This window comes from Rousettus aegyptiacus, unplaced genomic scaffold (genome assembly GCF_014176215.1).
Source record: "Rousettus aegyptiacus isolate mRouAeg1 unplaced genomic scaffold, mRouAeg1.p scaffold_m13_p_15, whole genome shotgun sequence".
NCBI lineage: Eukaryota > Metazoa > Chordata > Mammalia > Chiroptera > Pteropodidae > Rousettus > Rousettus aegyptiacus.
Window position 1 is genome coordinate 53,345,653 of NW_023416290.1, and position 16,376 is coordinate 53,362,028.

Consider the following 16,376-nt stretch of genomic DNA (forward strand, 5'->3'; position numbering starts at 1 on the left):
TGCATCGCCGTTTTTCACACCGGGCTCTCAGAGGACTTCCCTTTGCAGCTCACGTCGACCTGCTCCCCTGCGCCCAGCCCACTCAGCGCCCACGCGCAATCGGTCTTTGTCTCGTCGTGTTATCTTTCGCTTTGTTCCTCTGTGGTTATCTAGCATTCCTCGTGCTGAAATCTTGACTCCCTAGCTAGGTTCTGCACTGGAAGAAGAGTGGCCTCGGTGTCGTAATTCCGCACTGCAGAGTCTTGGTGATAACAGGCGCTTGGGAAACACGTTTTTAAAGAATCGGTTGGATTGGTGGTGCCGGGCTGGGGGGCAGCGTTGATGTCCACTCCCTCCCTGGGCATTTTACTTCGAATCCAGAGGTCACTTTTGAAGCCGCTCAGCTTAAGACACTGGTGTTGTAAACTCTGGGGCAAGAGGAGCACAGATGTCCTGGGACGCTGAGCCAGAAAGAGGATCTGCTCTAGGAGACGCGCTTCCCAGGGGACCTGAGGTTTCAGTTGAGCTGGGAAGAAGGTACGAGAATTAATAGAATTAACGGGACAGTTGGGCAGTGGCCGGCTGCTCATTGGAGGTCTGAGCCCGCATGAAGCCCCGGGGGCTGGAAAGATGGAGGCAGGTGTGAGCAGGAGACGCCAGGGAGGTAAACAACAAGCGAAGAAAGAAAGGAAGAAAGAAAGCCCCCAAGCCCAGAGCGGGAATCCACCCAGCCACACCTCTGATTTCCACCCCTGCACTCCGTGGATGTGCGCACGCCTCTTATAGAGATGCGTTCTCAGTGGACGAAGGATTTTTTTCGTTGCAGTTTTTCATGCAAACGTTCCTCCTTGTTATTCTTCTGTTTTTTCCTTCTTCCTTGGGAAGCCTCAGGCTGCCACCCCACGCTTACCCCCTTTGTTGCCCACTGTTCTGTTGCCCATGCCGCTGCCTGGGCCTGCCTATGTGGCAGAGATGTCTCTCTATATGCAGAACACCTTTTTTAAACGATGAGAGCGCTCAGCGCAGGTAGCGTTAATGTAATGGCTAGGCGGAGAGCCAGAGGAAAGAGCAATGAGGGGAACTGTTTTATGGACTATGTGGATGTCTAGCCAATGTCCTGTATACTAGGGACTAATAATAAAATAAAGTTTTAAAAAAATGCGAGGGCTCATAAACAGATGTAAGAGGAAAATAGAGCGTTACTGAACTTGGGGAAGAAGTCACCTTCCTGGGAGTCAAAGTAACGCTCACCAGCAAGTCGCTGAAATGTTAGAATAACAGGTTTTGCAGTTTATTCTCAGAATGTGCAGGGAGCCTGGTATGCACCTCCGTTGCTGGTGGCGGCGTCAACTGGTCTTTTGGAAAAACTATTAAGAGTCGTCGAGGTGTCACTTTGAGCTTGTGTCCTCATCGAGGGAATGTGTTTCAAAGACCCATTCCAGGAGAAGGGAAGGTAGTGGTGCTCAGAAAGGGTTTTTGTTTTTTTTTTGAAACTGGTTGCGTTTAGGGGGAAATCTGAAACAATGTCACCCAGGGATGCATGGTGCTTCTGCACCCTTTCGCAGACACCCAAGGGACCCTGATGGAGAAGAGGTAGCTACCTTAGACAGAGCAGTGACAAATTGCGATGTGACCATTGATACGACATTGTGTCTTTCCCAGGATTATGGACAGAGAGATGAGCTCTTTGTTGGAAAAATGGAGGTTTTTGCCACCTTAGGGTCATAGGAGTTATGACAGTGGCTTTTTCTCTTCTGTCTTCTCGTCTCTCCTCTTTTTGGTAAAATGCCTTATCCAGAAGCAAACAGACAAACAAATAAAAAATAGTTTATTGCCACAGAAGAAAAGAAAAAGACGTCGGTACGTGGATTTACCGGGTCCCTTGTGGCCCCAGGAGTGGTGTCACCTAAGGGCGGCCTGAGTCGCGGGCTCTGCTCTCAGACCTGTGCACAGGGTGTCGCGGGTACGACGGCCCCCTGCGCCTCACCCAGCGCCGGGCACAACCCGGACTCCATGCGGGGCATGTCCTCTTCCTCCCGTGTCCGGTCTCATTGAAAACCAATGGCCCTGGATGGAACCACTGCCGTGTGAGTCACCCTCATCTTACAGGGCGGAGAGCCGAGTCCTTCGCTGCCTCTCAGGAAGCCTCCGCTGCGCTCCAAACTCAGGCTCTCCCCACACATTCTTCGGATGCTCACAGGGCAACTCCGTAGGGCTGCCCTTCGTACTTGCTTTTCGCCATGGGGAAACTGAGTTCCATCAGATTACCTGCTGAAGGGCCTTCAGCCGTTAAGAGTCACGGAAACATTCATTTCCGAATTTTCTGACTCGAAATCTGGCTGGGGTTTTTCCTTTGAATTCTATTGAGAAAACCTCCTCCGTTCAAGGCGCGTTATCGCTGGTCCCCGTGAGAACCCCCTCTTTCTCCTTTTTCTGTCCCGCGTGTCCATCTCCTTGTTTCTCCCCCGTAGGCATCGCCCAGCGCATTTGCCGTACACCCTGTGTGCGCACTTACTTCCTCCCGTGCTGTTCTGATTGGGTGTTTTGTCGTTAATAGAGACAATTGGGGTTCTGCTCCAGATCTCTTTCTGGTTTTTTCTTTTTTACTTGATGCAGTCATCCCCCAGCATCCTCAGGGGACTGGTTCCAGGACACCCCAAATCCACGGATGCTCAAGTCCCTTATGTAAAATGGCGTAGTATTTGCACATAGCCAATGCACATCCTCCCGTGTACTTTAAATCATCTCTAGGCTACTTATAACACCTGCTGTAATGTGAATGCTATAGAAATAGTTGTTATACTATATTATCTAGGTAACAGCGGCAAGAAAAAAAAAGTCTGTGCGTGTTCAGCACAGATGAAACCATTGTGGGCCTAACTACGTGGTACACGTCAGCAACAACGTAACATTCTTTTTCTCGAATCTTTTCGATTTACAATCGGTCGAATCTGCGCTTGTGGACCGTATGGTTACCGAGAGCCCACTGTACCGTCTTTTTCAGATCCGGTCTGGCCGTGCCGTGTGCACCTAGCTCGTCGGAGGGGCCGCATCTCCCCGCCTTGCCATCGGTCCCGCCACCAAGTTTTCTTCTCTCGTCCCTGTCGAGGGACACGAAGAAGGAGCCCAGCCAAGTCCTGTGGCGAACACCTTGCACCTGTACCGTGCGGGCGGTGGGAGAGTTTCTCTGGCACGGACCAGGATGGATGAGTCATTGCACACTCATACCGAATTTCACAAGTACTGCCAGATTGTTTTCCAGAATGACTGTACCGGTTTCTTCTTCCACCAGCGGTGCCGTGTGGTTCCTGTTTCTCTCCGTCCTCCCCACACCTGGTATTATCAGATGTGAAAGAGGGGATGCATTTGCCAGCTCAGGCACATCAGGGCTCTGGATTAGCTTCCCTGTGATGCGTTTTCTTTTTTTTTTTTTTTTTTGGTGATACACATCACCTTATCACAATAGCATTTTAAACAGGGAGAATGCTGCACAGGAGAAAAAAAATGGGTGTCCTACTTAACTGCACCTCTCTGTCTTCTATTAGGGAAGAAAATTTCCCCAGAAACCCCCAGTAGACTTCCCTTTTGGCCCATTGGCCAGATGGGGCCAAATGCCCCCCCTAAGCCAGTCCCCGACAGAGATAACAGGATCACCATGGCCATTGTGCACCTCCTCCATGCATGTGGCTGCCTGCTCAGTATCTGAACCGAACTGGGAATGTCTGGACGAGGGTAAAGAAAACAGTGCCACACACTCGGCCTTCCGCACCAGATCTCGAATTTTCTCAGTCTTCAAAGCTCCTGATGCCTCTGCTATTCAAGGGACTGTCCCCCCAAATCCGAGATTAACCATTTGCAGAGAATTTCTGAAGGGGCAAGCCACCCAGCACATGACCATTGCCTTGGGGATTCGGGCTGCCCAACTCATTTTGGAATTCGTCATTCTCGTCAGGCGGACGTCAGACTTGTTCCCACCCCCGCTCCCCCACCTTAGTTTTTTTCGTGGGCTCCCTCCCCATGGGAGAGGTCACGGCAGAGATTCAAGGGGCCGAGCGCCAGACCTCCTGGCCGTGCCGCGAGGGAGAGGCGGGATGCCCGCTGCGGGCAGGTGGAGAGCAGCCGTTGGGGACGAGTCCCACCGCAGGTAGCGGCTTCCTCTCAGCCACGTGCACGCCGTAGTAGCTCCTGTGTTTCTGCCTCAGCAAAGAGCTGACCTCTCAGGGACACCTGGTAGTTACAACTTACTGTGCGTACTCTCTGCGGGGCCACCCAGCAAGCATTCTGTTCCTATGACCTCGTCGCGTAGCTGTCCTGACAGCAATGGGAGAGCCGGGAGAGCGTTTCTGTGTCATGGTCAAAGCACAAGGTGCAGTCGGACCACCCACAGAATCGGTTCTGACTTTGATTAGCTGTGCCACGTTGACCAAGTCACTTCACCGTTCCGTGCCGTAGTTGGCTCACTTGTCCATGGAGGATGATAATAGCATGAGACAGTTTACGCGATGAGTTTATGAACATGCTGAGGGTGACACCGGCTTAGAGGACGCTCATGGGTCACGTGTGATAAACATGAAGAAACCGGAGGCTCAGAGAGGTCGACTTAGCAGGTGTCAGACAGCCGTGAGCAGCAGGGACATGACTTGACTGCAAGAGTTTCTGGTGCAAAAGCCGACCTCCCATCCATCCAGCTCGTCATCATCGGGGGTCGCCGTGTGCCTTGAGGGAGGATCGCCACTACTCTCCTTATCAGTGCAATAAGTTCTCAGCTGAAAACCCAGCGATACTTTTTGTAAAGACATAACCTCCAACCACCGACCATAAAGACGGCGCGAGGCCTCCAGCACCCGATAGATGCATAGGTCACTTCCAGAAGGTGGCGGGGGACACTGGGGCCTGACGGGAAGGGTCTGCCCCGGGTCAGCAGAAGTGCAGCCTTTAATCCCTGACGCGAGCGCTAACCGTTGCTGGGCCTCAGCCTCCTCACCTCCACAATGGCGTTTCTATTCTATTTCCACACAAGAAGGATGTGGAAAGTGCTTTATGAACTGAATACAGTGCCGCGTCTTGCGTCTGGGTTTTATACATTACCCTCCATTTAATTTCTTATCTCGATTCCCACTTAACACACATTCGCACGACATGGAAGGGTCGTGTTCTTCAAATCCGTTTCAGTCACTTGAAGGCTGTGGAAACCGGGGCTTCAGAACCTTCTGGAAGAGATCTTTCCTTGCCTGAACTAAATGGACTACAGTCAGGAGCCGCTGAGATTTCCGGAGAGCAGGATGTGTGCGGTGTCTGCCGGTCGGGGGCAAATAGACGAAGTAGTTTGCCGCCACACAGGACATTCCCCTCGTGGAACTTTGTCGTCTGAGCATTTTCAGACGTAGGCGTGCTGGGTGCGAGGGGCCGAGTGCTCACTCTGAATGAAGGATCTCAGGCCGAGTGTTTTACGCAAAAAAGGTGATGGCTTCACGCCCCGAATATCCCAGGAGGGCGTCTGAGCCTAACCCTGCACGGCAAGTGAGTCAACCATCTTTCATTTTTACTTTTTTAATTTAAATGATCCTCCCTCGCTTTTCTTTCTTTCTCTCTCCCTCCTTCCCTCCCTCCCACCTTTCCTTCTTTCATGTTCTTTCCATGGAGAACATTCACACCGTTGAAAATTTGAAAAGTCCATAAAGATAGGCAGTAAATGTGAAAATCTCCTTCAACATCCAGTTCCCCAGACGGGTCACCCTTCCAGGAAGCAGCCGATGTCAGAAGTGCCCTGTCTATCATTCTCTATAGAGACGGTCTGCGCACATGCAGGGAAATCCGTGTGTATATAGCGTCTCCTTTTGTATCGTATGAGATGGTTGTGTTTTATAGAAGTGGCCTCCTACCTTTTTGGCACCGGGGGCCGGTGCTCTATGAGACTCTAACGCCTGAGGATCTGAAGTGGAGCTGAGGAGGCGATGCTAGTGCTGGGGAGACCTCCAGGGGTCCTCATCCTGCAGCTGGCCCTCTGGGAAACCCGCTTCTCCCCCCCAGGGCGGTGTTGAGACCACTCTCTGTTGCCCCAGGTCCCCCGGTGCGGAGTCGCACACCTGAGAGCCGGCGAGGCCATTGTTCTTTAAATCGAGCTCCACACGGATGTCCAGGAGCTGTTTTTCAACGCAGGTTCTTGTTCGGTTACCCCGTGCGGTGCCGAGACTGCGTGAATGACGAGGCCCCGGGGGACGCTGACGCCTCTGGTCTCCCACCCTGACCCGTCCCGAGGAGTGAGGACGCAGCTCCTCGCGCCCTCTGTCCCCTGCTCACGCCACGTGCAGTACCGGCCACCACCCGCCCAGAGCGCCGGAATGACGCGCTTTCCGGCTGTGTCGCCACCAAGCCGATGAACGCGCGTGGTCACAGTTCATCTTCCTGACCCTCCGGTGAGGCGCGGGAGTGCAATCCAGTCTTTTTTTTTCCCCTTAAGATGCTAAAACTGCTCCCTCAGAGATGTTAAGTCGCACAGCTGATACGTGATGTGGGGACGTCCAGGAGGGGAAGGTCCTTTTCCAGCCACTGTCGTCCTCCGCTGTCCTCCGCGAGCTCCTGTCGGGAAGGGGGCAGGTCTCCGAGCTCTTACAGGGAGCAGGCTGGGCGGCGAGTGCCCGTCTTCCGTCCTCCTTCCTCTTTATGTCTGAGGGTCTTGTTCCCACTTCTTTCTTCGGGAGACTGGGAAGCACTTGACAGAGGAGACAGGCCCAGCAGTAACACCGACCCAGAGAGAACTGAGCCCCTGTGCCCATGACCAGAAGACACATTATGCTCGACAGAGGAGCCTGGGACAGGGCCGTGTCTCCCCGTGTAGAACACCACCCCCCCCCCAGCCCCCCTTGCCGACCACCTTCTCCTGTAAAACACAATACCTTTCCCAGTGATTTGGTCACTGCTGAGCTATCTTCATGTAATGTGGTTTTGACAGAATAGTCGGTCTGGAAATTTTATTTTCAATTAAACGTTCTTGTTGAACTGCCTTGGTTTTTAAAGGATTCCATTAGGGTGGCTAATTATATAGCAGTTGCTACAAGGAGATATTCGCACTCAATTGCAAGCTCTTAGGTAATTCAAACCCAGTGCTCTCTCTTTTTCTCCCTGGAGCCGTGAGCGACCATCTTTCTCTCACGCTGCAGGCTTCTCGGGAGTTATTTTTAGAAATCCAAATCAAAACAGCAGTTTTGGCGGAGGCCATTTCTAGCCTCACAGGCTAAACCATATGTACTGACGAAAACAGCGAGAGTCGATGCCTTTGAAAAGCAGCAAAACCATCCCCTCCGTGTGTGGGGGTTCGATCTGGGGGATCTACAGACTATCCTCTGTACTATAATACTCCTTTGTGAACTCTAACTGAAGTCAGATCATGGAAATTCCTATAAAATGACCAAGGATGTGTTTATTTGCAAACTCGGTTGTCGTGGTCATTCTGTTTGAAGATGGCAGGCCCTGGCAGAAGTCACTGGGGACTCAGTGTCGGCCTGGAGCTCGCGCGGAACATGAAAGTCACTTTGTTTTCTTTCTGTGCTGTTACCTCCTTTTACCAGGACACGTGTGACCCACCTCAGTACGAATACCAAGCAGGCAGCCCCCCTCGCCCCCTGATAGCACAGGAGCTCCCCGTGGGCAGGGGCTGTAGTTTCCATCATATTTCGTGCCTGGTGCATAGTAGGTGCTCAAATAGTTGAATGAATAGATAGATGAATGAATAAAATCCTATTTCTATTATTTTTCTCTTTCAAAAATTTATCGTGTATTACATAAATAGCAAATAAACGTTTTCACCTTGGGGGCAAAAAAAAAAAAAAAAGCCCTCCAAATAAAAGTGAAGTGTTGTTGTTGATGATAACTGTCCTCAGTCCTGGCTTCCTCATCCTCCTTGCTTAGGTCGTCACCACTTTGGAGCACATCTTTACAGCCCTTTCTGGTGTATTTATGCACGTGGCGGGGATGGTGAGACTGTTTTTGTAGGCCTTTGATAAACAGATTATTCTGCAACTTGCCTGCGGGGGAGAAGCAATACGTCAGGAGTGCATGCTCTCCACGGCAGCTGCCTTACGCGTTGTCACTGCTAGGTCATGCATAGTACATAGTACATACTACACAGTACATAGTCCATAGTGCATAGTACATTGGGTGCCTTTGATGCCTTTTATTTGAACCAAATAAGTTCTCAATCTGTTTTTATGCTCATTAGAGTTCGGGATCTTTTCTCAGGGACCTCATGTACATGTTGACACACTAACCGCGCCCGTCGCTATCTTTCGGTGATTATGACACACTCCATCAAAGTTAGCCAGCCGCCGTGGGGATTATGCCAAAGCGGTCGACAGAATCCTGGGAAATGACTACGAGAGAGACCTCGACTCCCTTGTCTGTAGAAGGCAGTGCTCTAGTCCCTGAGAAAGCCGCAGCTGCGGATGGCGAGTGACATGGAAGCCAGTGTCAGTTCTGCCCATGGCTGGCTGGGTTTCCTCGGTCATTTCCTTCCCTGGACGGACCTTTTTCCCATCTGTGCAATGGACTCGGTGAGCCCCGTTCGGCTGAGCCCCGTTCGGCTCATAGACTCCGAATGACGGGGCTCACACGGCCACTGAAACTCGTGCACACAGTGCACGAGCTTGCGCCCCGCTGTGTGTCAGGGCGGGAAAGGGACAATTTTAAAATATATTTTTTAACTTAATTTTAATGGAACACGTTTGATTATATTTAAATAAAATGTGTTTTAAAATCGTTAACTAGAGATTTGGCCCAGAGCTCTTAACTGAGTCAGTGTCTCGAAGAGTCCATGGTTGGCCAGGACTTTTTTTGCCTTTAGATCTTACTCTTGTTTCTTATTACTTTATTAGTCAACTAAAACGTGTATTTTCTTCCTTTGCTTTGTGAGGCCTGTGGTGCTGAGGAAAGAGAGTGTGGACCCCTGAGACCGACTTTCGGGTTTGTCTAGTTCCAGTTGTGTGTTTAGACAAGTCGCTAACTTCTCTAGGTTTTCATTTGTTAATATTACGATCCCAAATGGGCCAAGTGTTCACCTCCCACCCCCCTAAAAAAGTTAAAAACCACAGTCACTTAAGTGCGGTTTATCTGACATTTCTGAGCCTTCTCACCCTCAGAGAGATCATCTTGTGCAGTGATGAGGCATCTGAAGAGACCACCAAAAGCCATGAAATTGCTCTGTTTTACACAGAAATGTGCGGCTGCTGGGGGCCCTGCTGACATAGATCAAACCCTTCGGGGGGCTCTGAGGAGGATCTGCACCGCCATGATTCATAGGCAGAGTTCCCACCACTGAGCCCTGGGACTGTCGACCATGCCTTCCCCTGCTCTGAGATGCAAGACCACACGGGTCACAGGGTCTGATTCACATGCCACCGGTGGGTTTCCCTGGTCCCATGAAGCTTTCCCACAGGAGGTGAGGGCTCCAGACGCTTGTCATGTTAGTTTGAGGACAGCGTGGTTCTGCAAGTGAAAGGTCGAGGTCGACAGGTGTGAGAGCTGAGTGGGAGCTGTCGCCCCACAAGGTCTCTGGGGCTTTTGCCTTTCCTGCTCCCAACTCGTTTTTGCGCCCTCACTGTGAGTTTCTGTTTCCCAGAACCCCCCCGGTCTGTGCCCCCTTGTTGAACAGGGCAGTGCAGGAATGAGCCAGTCTGTGGGGCTCTCCCACTGCAAGCTTCTGGGGCTCCTGGGGCAGGTGGCTTCACCTCTCCCAGCCTCCTCTTCCTGCCCCGCTGGGTCTTCATGAGATGAAGTGAGACTTGGCAGTGGGTGCTCGACGCAGTGACCTTCCTTCCCCTTCCCCTTCCCCTTTTTTATGTAAACAAACATAATTTTATAGGCTCTGTAACTGCGCTTCTAAGAACCTACCGTAAATGTTTTTGCCATTAGCCAAAATAAATCAAGACAGCACAGTGGATGGAGAGAACGTTGTTGGAATGGCACCTATCTTAAATTAAGGAACGAGGGGTTGTTTCCAGGTACTAACCCTTACCGCAAATTTTTTGGCAGCTGTTTTACCCTGTCCACCTCGTTTCAATGAAATACTTGCAAATCTGATCTGTGTTATCACAGATAAACGAGAGCAGGTCGCATTGTTTCTCCTTATACTTCGGTCCTTCTCTGAGTGATCAATAGTGTTTTAATTCACAACCTGGAAACTTTAAGAAATGAGTCAGCCTGACCTATGATTCACAGATACTTGATCAGAAACGCTTGAAGTCGTGGGGGTGCAGTGGGAGGCGGTAGAGTCAGCAGTAAATTTCCTGACCCCTTAGGTGAAGCGCGGGTGTGTGGGTCGGCTTAGGGATATCATCTCGTGGTTTGTGGGGCTGGGTCTTGCCCGTAATGCTGCACTGTGGTGGTGGCCTTAGGGTGACCACACGCCCAGGGTGACTGAAAGAGTTCCAGGTTATGCCTGTTATTCCAGCCTTGGTTGTGGGGACACTAGATGAGGGGTTTTTCAGGGTTAGAGGATTCCTTTTATCCATGTGTGCAGCATCCCCAGTGCCTGGCCTCTGGTGAGCAGTAAATAAAGGCTTTCTGGGTAGGTGAGTGAGCAGATTCTCACCTCCTCTTTTTGCCTCTGAATTTCTATTTCCTGTTTATCATCACATGCTCAGTGTTCCTAGGGTGAGTCCATGGCGCTCTCTGCAGTTTCTTCTGGCTAAGCCAGAGCTTCAGGTGGCAGTTGCTTTGGCAGCATATCTGCAGCCTCGTGCCATGTAGCTCTGTGATTTTCCAGTGGGTGTTGTAACTCATCGAAGTATTAAGATTGGTGGCTTCCACGTAGTAAGCGCCTAAGAAATACCGATGGAGATAGAGGTGGTACTAGTGATGTATGATTATGGGTTTTGCTACCCGTCTTGTCTTTTCTCCCCTAGCTAGAGGATGCATAGACCTGAACAAAAAATTATATGTGTATGTTATATATATATATATGTGTGTGTGTGTGTGTGTGTGTATATTTGTATGGGTGTATATATATGTATATATATACATGTGTGTGTATGTGTATGTATCCATATATATACACACACGCATACATATGTGCATGATAAAGTACTATAGAAAATTGGAAAAAGAGTAAAAAAGCTATCCCTAATCTTTTGGTCCTTGGTAGCATAATAGAAATTATCATCATCCATTATTGCGACCAAATTTTTTTTTTGCATGGTTGTTATCTTAAGGACCTTTCTTTTCTTTCTTTTTCTAGTTGTGTTTTCCTCCAAACATTGTCCATGTTGTTTCAGAATTGTTTCAACTGCCATTCTTTAATTATTTTTTTCATTCATGTGGCGGCTGGTTGCTTACTTTTTTCCCTTCTGTAAATGAAGTTTTTCTTCATTCCCTTCTAGAATGTCCTGTATCTCAAAGTGGACTCCTTAGATAAAAATATAGGAATGTTGTTAAAAGTATGCATTTAATAGGCTTTATGTTTTACAGAACTTTTAGGTTTATTAAGAACTGAGTGGAAGGAACAGAGATCCTCCCATGTCCAATGCTCTCCCCCCCAACACCCATTTCTTAAAATTTATGTGCTAATCTCGATGCACTGTGATTAATTAAAGTCCATAGTTTACATTTAAGGTTCACTCTGTGGGTCATATAGTCCGTGGGTTTCCGGCAAGTACATGATGTCAAGTATCCACCATTACAGTATCGCGCAGAATCGTTTCGTTGCCCTAAAAATCCCCTGTGTTCTCCCTCCTCCCCAACCCGTGGCAACCACCGATCTTTCACTGTTCCCATAGTTCTGCTTTTTCCAGAATGTCATAGAGTTGGGATCACACAGTGTGTGGCCTTTTCAGACTGGCTTCTTTCACATAGTGATGTGCGTTGACGTTTCCCCCATGTCTTTTCGTGGCTCGTATGGCTCATTTCTTTTTAGTGCTGAATAATTTCCATTGTCTGCATGGGCCACAGTTCACTTATTCATTCGTCTACGGAAGGACGCCTTGGTCGCTCCCAAGTTTTGGTGACCATGAGTTAAGCCGCTGTAATCACTCACGTGCCGGTTTCTCAGTTGACAAGTTTTCAGTTCATTCGGGTGGACACCAAGGAGCAGGATTGTTGGATCCTGCAGTTAAGACTCTTCGTGCGTTGTAAGAAACTACCACACGTTTATATTTTTTATGTTTATTCAGCGATTTTAGTTATAATGCCACTAACATGTTTAATCCTGAAATAACCACTAGGTCGGAAGTAATTAGCTTCCCCTTCTGGTTGGCGGCATCAGATTTTATTGTGGGAAGGAGCTTTGGACATCTCGAAACCTCTTAAGCTTTTTGAGAGCAACCTCTGCCTCTACCATTACTTCACCTGCAGGGCACAGTGCATGCACTAGGTGACCAGTCGATGTTCACTACACGTTGACTAATGCTGAAGGAACCACAACCTCACTGACAGATAAGAACATGGAGGTCCAAAAAGGAGGAGAGAGTTGCTTCTGGCCAAATAGCATTTTACAAATGGCAGAACCAAGGCTAAAAGCTAATTCTTGTTATCTGTAGATCAATGGATACATGTTTTGAGTGATCAGGCCCCGGATCACTAAATCTGAGCAAGGCAAGCTGTAGGACCCCATTTCCCCCCTCCCCCCAAAAAGAAGAAGAAGAAGAAAAAAAAACTTAACTATTAATACCTTACTGTTGACCAGAAGCTTCAGAGAGCATAAGCAGTCGGATTAACACATAATTTGTATGTTATGTGTACCATGAACTGTATTCTTACAGTAAAGTAAGCTAGAAAAAGAAAATGTTATTAAGAACATCCTAAGAAAGAGAAAAAACTTTTACAATATGGAACACTTATTGAAAAAAAAGCCCGTGTGTAAGTTGAAACCCGTGTCATTGAAGGGTCTACTGCATTATTCCATGTCCCCCGCAGCCACCCTCTGGTTAGGCGCCATTACTAGCCGTAATTTAGAGATAAGAAGATTGAGGCTTAAGGAGGTTGAGTAACTTGCCCAAGGCGCCACGGCTACTAGTGGTAAAGCCAAATGTATGTCCATCATTTAGAGGCATGAGATTTAGAGTCGTCTGGACCTGGGTTAGCATGCTGGGGTTACCATTCTGCCGACCTTGTGATTTTGACCCTGTGGCTTCTAGCTGCAGCTACGGTGTGCCCATCTGCAAAATGGGGACAGCTATCCCTCCTCGTGGCGAATGCTGTCTGTTGTCTCCTCGATGGCTGTTGCCACCCCCACTGCACAGCACCTGGATAGGTTCAGGTGGGAGGAGGCCCCAGACCTCGCGGAGGGGAGACAGGCTGGGCTCCCAGCCTCATGAGATAAACCCAGATTGGCTTAAACCAGATATGGGAATGGAAGATATGTTTTCCAGTTTTGTTAGGAGAAGCATGCCGGGGAGGAGCTCTCTTTCCAAATGAAAAGATAAAGCTTCCCATCTTTTCTTCCTGCCTAGATTTTAGGCGATTTTAGGCGTGATACCTGGAGGCACAGCAGCCATCTCGCAAACATAAGGTGATCAGCAACAGACTAAATAAATTGGTGGAGCTGAAAAGACAGGAAAAGCCTGAGTGTACTATAGTATTATCAAGCTCTTCCACTGGCCTAAAACAGAAGACTACCTACAGAACTTTTGTTATTGAAAAAAATTCCCGCTTATTTATACCACTGAGTTTTTAAAAATTAATTAATTAATTAATTAATTAATTAATTATTTTTACTTGCAGCTGAAAGCATTTCTAATAGGTGTACAAATTTCAACCAAAGCACAGTCTTGGGCAGCTTAGTACGGTGGTAAAGAGCCTAAATTCCAGAGCCAGGGTTTCTGGGTTCTAATCTCAGCTCTGCCACTGACTAGCTGTGTGGCCCGGGAGGGTCACTTTACTTTTCTGTGACTCGCTGCCCTCATCTGTGAAGTGCTCAACAAATGCGCATTGAGTATTGAATGAAGGATAACAGTCCTTTTCTCCTACGATTGTTATGAGCACTGAATGATTAAATATTTTATAAAATGATCAGAACATTGCCTGCCACATATTCGGTGGTTATGTGCACGTTTGAGAAAAGGGTAGTCGCCGTCATAGGCTTGGGCTCGCTTCTCGATCTGATCATCAGGCCATTTGTGGCGTCTCATAGGACCTTGACCCTTTCACTGCCGAGACTCATGGAGCATGAAACTCCCCATAAAGTCTTTCTTAAAGCAGTAACCAAGGTGGTTTCTTTTTGACAGAAAATGCTCCTTAGAGAACAATGACTGGCGAAGAAGGAGGGGCTGTGACTATCAAGTTGTGTCACGGTGCAAATGACCAAAATACCCAAATGGGCCATGCAAATGGGCGTCGGTCTCTCCTGACAGCCCTTTTAGAAGGCTCTAGACTTTCTTGAACTCTTTTTTGAAAGGGTCTTTCCAACCAGTGGCTTATTATTTTGAATCAACTCACATCCCTCTTGCTGGAGTCGGAGGGGGTATTGGGGGTGAGGGGGAGGGTAGGAAGGAGGAGGCGATGTCTGCATTCCAGGCCCTTCGATGCCACAAGGGACAGGACTGTGACCGGTGTGTGTGGGAGCTGGTTTGACCTGGGTCGCTCTCACTTTCTACGACCCATGTTGTCACTCTGTATAGAGATCACGTTTGCATTGGGACAACAATTACACATTTTTGGAAAATATATCTTGTTTGTAAGGTAAAAGGATTAACTGGTAAATGTGTCCATTAGCAAATCCTGTGGGATCTTCTTTCAACATATATGCCCATTACCCTCCTTCTCATCCTCTTCACCAGTGACAGTCCAGACCAAGCCACCTCCCCCTTCGGCCCGGATTGCTGCAGGAACCTGCCTCCCAGCTGGCCTCGTTTTCACCCTACCCTTCCTTCTCCTGCAGCCACAATATCCCTTAAAAATGTACGTCAAATCATTGGACTCACCTGATAAATTCCCTCCAGTGGAATCTATCTCACGTAAAATAAAACCCAAAGTTTTTATCGTGCCCTTCTGAGCTCCACACCCCCCCCCCTCCCCGCCCCCCCCGCAGCTCACCCTACTCTCCACGCTGGCCTCTGTGCTGTAGGCCAAACATACCTGCACGGGCTGGCCTCAGGGCCTTAGCTCGGAATGCTGCCCTCGTGTGGGACACTTTGCCCTGCATACCTGCCTGCCTCATTTCCTCCCTTCATTTAGATCTCTGCGCAGATGCTGATTCCCTGAGAGGCCGTCTCTGACCAATCCCTCTGACACAGTCTCTCCCCCCCACCCCAACCTCATTTTCTGTCATTACCGAGAGTCCTTATGATTTGCTGACATTACAGATTTGGTAACTTTTTGCCTCCTCTATCAGAAGAGAAACCCTGTGAGGCAAGAGGCATTGTTTTGTTCATTAGGGTAGCCACAGAACCCAGAACATTCCGCAGTTGATGTGCTCAGTAAATATTAAACTAGATGAAGCCTTTGTGGTAAGAAATAAGGTATGTCTGACAAAGTTCTGAGCCGGATGTCTCTCGTGAACCTGACGAATTGGCCCCAAATTCGCTTTCTGGAAATTTCCAGATACTCTCTGAACAACAGGAGTAGCACCAGACCAGGGTGAAGACTTTGAAACTGAACGTGCAGGAGAAGGAGACGGGACGGTTTCGTCTGCATTTGTTTGAAAACCCTTACTCGTCACGTTCAGTTCTTTTTCTACCGTTTGCTCCTGGGGACCAGACGAGCAATCCCAAATACGGTGTCTTTGCACTAATCAGACCCGGGTTCCCATCTGTGATATTAAGTTTAAAAACAAAGTGGCCCTGTTCCTCGATGTTCTCGTTGAAAGTTGGGGTCTGTGTTCTTTCTTTGAGTCTTGTGACAGTTCATGCAGCGGACTCATAAAAGGTCACAGAGCTCTCGCCTGGCTTCGTTGGGACAGTCGCTGTTGGGGAAGCACTGAGACAGCCGTGCCGAAGGAGTCACATGTAGGTGCTGTGGTCTGTGGTCTCAGCCGAGCTCGCAGCCAGCACCTGGGTTGGCCAACGGCCATGCGAGCTGCCATTTTGGATAGGTAGGCCATTTGAACTTTCCAGTAACCACAGCCCAACAGATATTTGACTATAAGGCCATGGGAAACCCCAAGTGAGAACCGCCCAGCCAAGCCCTTCCCAAATTCCTGACCAGAAACGTAGCACGATGGCTGTTTTACAGCGCCGAGTTTTATGGTAATTTGTACTTGGCAATACCGGCCAGAACCCCACCCTAACTCTTTTGCATTTGTCTTCAACATTCTGGGCATCAGACTGCATATGTGCATGTGTGCGTATGTGCGCATTAGGCGTGATAATCTATTTTTAGGTGGTTGTTTAGATCGTAAGCGAGTTTTGTCCAAACCCAGCAAGGTTTCTAGCACGCATCCCAGTATTTCATCAGATCTAAGAGGCCATCAA

The 16,376-nt window shown here is 48.9% G+C and overlaps 1 long non-coding RNA gene across 50 annotated transcripts in view; it reads left to right on the plus strand.

Annotated features, from left to right (window-relative positions):
- Positions 1–16,376, plus strand: part of LOC107506203 — a 579,061-nt gene that overhangs the window by 171,662 nt on the left and 391,023 nt on the right. For 42 of the 50 annotated variants that reach the window (XR_004954759.1, XR_004954742.1, XR_004954744.1 and 39 more), the window contains one exon: positions 2,984–5,499. The exons of the other annotated variants lie outside the window; for them this stretch is intronic. This is a non-coding gene — a long non-coding RNA (uncharacterized LOC107506203). The remainder of the gene's footprint in view (positions 1–2,983; positions 5,500–16,376) is intronic. 50 annotated transcript variants of the gene reach the window in all.